This window comes from Sapajus apella, unplaced genomic scaffold, assembly GCF_009761245.1.
Source record: "Sapajus apella isolate SASKATOON/1434 unplaced genomic scaffold, GSC_monkey_1.0 scaffold32, whole genome shotgun sequence".
NCBI lineage: Eukaryota > Metazoa > Chordata > Mammalia > Primates > Cebidae > Sapajus > Sapajus apella.
In genome coordinates, this window is record NW_022436972.1 from 23,353,979 (window position 1) to 23,358,065 (window position 4,087).

The window sequence follows — 4,087 nt, forward strand, 5'->3', positions numbered from 1 at the left end:
CCTGTGTACTCTGAACCTGTGTGCAGTGAGAGTAGGAAACAGCAGGAAACACCAGGTCAGAAAACACTAAGACAAAGGTTATGGGACAATCTGGAAAATCTAGAGAAATTCACTTGGTTATACTTCACAAACTACACACAGTCTAGACAATACAAATCCAGCCATCTGGTGGTACTTGCAGTGGACTACAGAATACTTGAGATACGGAAGTCTCAGAGGCTTTCAGTGACCACTGGAAACCAATTTCTCAATGATTGGTTGACTACTCCTTCAATCCATTTATTCTTCATAGTCCTTGTGATCCTGTGTTCAGGAACCACTCACTGTTTGGATAGTTCATGGTCCTATCTCTGAGTTTGAGTGCTGGGCCATCCTGCAGGACTGCTGGTCCCACCCATACCAGAACTGTCCATGTGAAAGCATCACTTGGACCACATTTACCCAAGAAGTGCTGTGATTAGGAGAGGGTGAAGGCTTCCTGCATCATCCTTATGATCATACCATTAACCTGGTCATAGGTTTACCTATACCTTCTCCCTGTTCTCTCTCTCTCTCTTTTTTTTTTTTTTTTTTTTGACACTTAAGTATTAACATTTTATTTCAAACACTTATGCTCATCCTTGAGTTTAAAAAGTCTCACAAAACCTAAGGGGTTCCTTTAAAACATTTACCTACTTGAGATGGAGACACCGACAGGAACCAGCAAACCAGTTTATTTACTTATATAATATATCTCCCATGGAGACCTATTCAGCTTACCACTCTTCATAGCCCCAATACAATCTCATAGAGCACCCTAGGATTTCACCGGTCATTACCTAAAAGCACCTATGCTTTTCTTGTCCCATGAATCCGTGAAAGTCTGCAGACCCTTCCAGCTTCTAGAAGCAGTGATGTTTTTACCAAAATCAGAATTTTGCTTTATGGAAACACAGGCAACATGTGGTAGGGAAGAGGGCAGTAAGATTTGACTTAACCAAAAGTGGCTGACAACTAAAAAAAGTGATTTCATCATTCTGCTTTGCAATGTAGTCTTCAGAAATCAACTATGATTAAAAAGCAGGAAATAACTGTTAAAATTTACCAACTCCTAAAAGGCTGGGAGGTGGGTTTAGCAGTTTATGAGGATTTATAAGTCATTTTAAAAAGTTGATTTAAACCAAGTAGAAATAAGTATGCAAAAAGTCTGCAAAACAAAACACACTTTAAACATGTTTAAGTAGACAGATTATCTGAAATTCTTGATTTTTCAGTCACTTCACTGTTATGCTATGACAGCCAAGTAATCCTTAACTTCAGTTGGAGTAAGCCTCCTAGATCCAGCTTCATTGCAGATTCCAACTTCTATGTTATCCTCTGTCATCTGCCCTTCAAAGCTTTCCTTTAGGGTTAAAATGGCTGTATGAATGGCATCTTCAAGTTCCAGATCTTCATTATATCTTTTCTCAAGGAAAGTTTTCCCATTTACATAGTTCTTTCCCATTGCTGTAGCTTTCCAGGCAAAGTATGCTCCAGATGGATCTGATTGAAATAAATATGGTCGCCCCTCATTCCAACCACAAATAAGTAAAGAAACTCCAAATGGACAAACACCGCCTGACTGAGTATATTCTTGCATCACAGAAGCTACTCTCTGTACCAGCTGTGCTGTGGGAATGGGTTCTTGGTACACAAGATAGTACTGTTGAGCTAGTTTTCGAGCTCTGTGCACAAGCACTCTGCAATCTGGGCCCATGCCACTGTACAGCAAACCTATATGCTTGGTAATTGGTTCTACTTTGTGTACACTTCGCTCATCATACAGAATGGATTTCTGTTTTTTCTCAGTTGCTAATACCACACCATTTGCAGCTTTAATTCCCACTGATGGGGCTCCTCCAGCTACAGCAGCGAAAGCATATTCAATCTGGGCAAGTCCACCAGATGGGCTGAACGCAGTCAGCGAAAAGCTGTACCCACGCTCCGCCATCTTTACCCAAAGAGCCCTCTCCCTGTTCTCTTACCCAGAGAGCACAACCTTTGGGCACTTGAGAAAAAAAAAATGTAAAGCTATGGCATTTTTATGGAACCTAAGCCACCCTGGCTCAAAATGGATTTTAAAAATTGGTAATGAGAGAGATTCTATGTAATCCTGTATCAGAAAATGACCCATCTCATTGCAGATGGCAAGAGACCCAACCCCAAAAAGCTGACATGGTTTGTCTGTGTCCCCACCACAATCTTACCTCAAGTTGTAATAATCCCCACGTGTCAAGGGCAGGGCCAGGTGAAGATAATTGAATCATGGGGTGGTTTCCTCCATACTTTTCTTATGGTAGTGAATACGTCTCACAAGATCTGATGGTTTTTTAAATGGGAGTTCCCCTGCACAAGCTCTTGCCTGTCATCATGCAAGACATGACTTTGCTCCTCATTCAGCTTCTGTCATGATTGTGAGGCCTTCCCAGCCATGTGGAACTGTGAGTCAATTAAACCTCGTTCCTTTATAAATTACCCAGTCTCAGGTATGTCTTTATTAACATCATGAGAACAGACTAATACAGGTACTTAAATCAAAATGGAATTTACTGAACCACATAATGGTAAAGACTAAGGATAGTACTTGATGACTTCAGGTTCAACTGAAGTCAGGGGTCAAACAATGCCATTAAGGCTTAGTTTTTCTCTCTCCCTCCGTTTCACAAGGCTATCTTCCTCCATGTTGACTTTAGACAGAGTACACGTGGTAATAAGATAGTAGCAGCAGATTAAGCCCTTACACCTTTTTTGGGTTTTGGGTCCAGCCAAAGATATTGAGTCCAATTTCCCATCTACTCAATCATTCTGGAATTCAGTGTCACTGGCCCCTGGTTGGCCTTATTTGGGTCCTGTGCCCATTCCTGACCCAATCCCAGGGATAGGGGATGGAATGCAATGAATGGCTTAGCCTAGCTGTACCCTGGATCCTAGGGAAAAGTCGGCTTCTCCGGAACCACATATAGAATAGTGAGGGAGGAGCGGGTCCAACAGAATCAGAGTGCTGTAATCACAAGAAGAGAGAGTGGATGCTGGGTGGGAAAAACAGCAAAAGTCAGCCCAAGATTTGCAAGCCCTCCTTAGAACCAGGCCATGGTTTCTGCCACAGTTGCTTCTGTGTTCCCACTCCAGGCTCAGCTCCAGTGTGCCTCACTCTCTTATCAGGTCCTAACTCTTGTTTCTGAGCAACCCACAATCCATCTGATGCTGCTGGCCCTGCCAGTGGGTCTGCCTTGGTCAGTCTTTGCCCGTTGAACCCCAGTTCCACTAAAGCCTTACTGAGCCCATTTGCCAAGTCCAGCTGAAGCCTGCCGTATGGTATCTCCAACCTGATTTTCCTGACTCCACCTGCTACTGGTCATATGAAAAGTAGGCTAAACCTGATATTTCCATGATTTAGTCCAAGAGTGACAGATCTGCAAACATGCTAATCAAACAGATACCTGGCTTTCGATAATGGAAGAGATTTCTTTAGGGCTGTACCCCAGGGAAAGAAAGAAGATAATCAGGTGACAGCTACAAGAAAACAGCATTCCATTTAACCCAAGGTCTTTCCAGTAACAGTTGACCACAAGGCTGTTTGTAGTATGTAAACACCTGACATTTATGTGTGTGTGTACATGTGTACACATGCATGTGATGTATATGGGAGTATGGAAGAGGAGTTGGGGAAAGAGTGATTCCTGAAATTCTTTTTTCCAGTCCCATATTAATAATTAAGCCCTCCAGTGTAATCTCCTGCCACCTCTAATGAGAAAGTGGAGGGGGGTTCTGAGTTTGTTGTGCTGGGATCTGACTTAGCTCTAGTGTGTCCATCACAGTCACTGAGTGGCTACTGTAGTGTACTGCTCTGGTGTTTAAGCAATATACCATGATATACTGGTGACTTGAATAGAGCTAATGCCTAGCAATGGAGGTCAGGCTTATGCCAGGGGAAAATCTGAGTAATCATGGAGCAACTTTCGTCTGACGCAAGGAGGAGGCTTTTATTACACTTCCCTATACTATACGGAGCCCCAGAACTCATGAATTTATACCAAAAAGTGTACTGAGAACATATGGCATACCCAGC

The 4,087-nt window shown here is 42.7% G+C and overlaps 1 pseudogene across 1 annotated transcript; it reads right to left on the reverse strand.

Annotated features, from left to right (window-relative positions):
• Positions 1-571: 571 nt before the first annotated feature.
• LOC116562486 lies at positions 572-1,984 on the reverse strand (annotated as a pseudogene). The gene has a single exon (XR_004273969.1). The product of XR_004273969.1 is annotated as a proteasome subunit alpha type-2 pseudogene (transcript).
• Between the last annotated feature and the right edge of the window lie 2,103 nt (positions 1,985-4,087).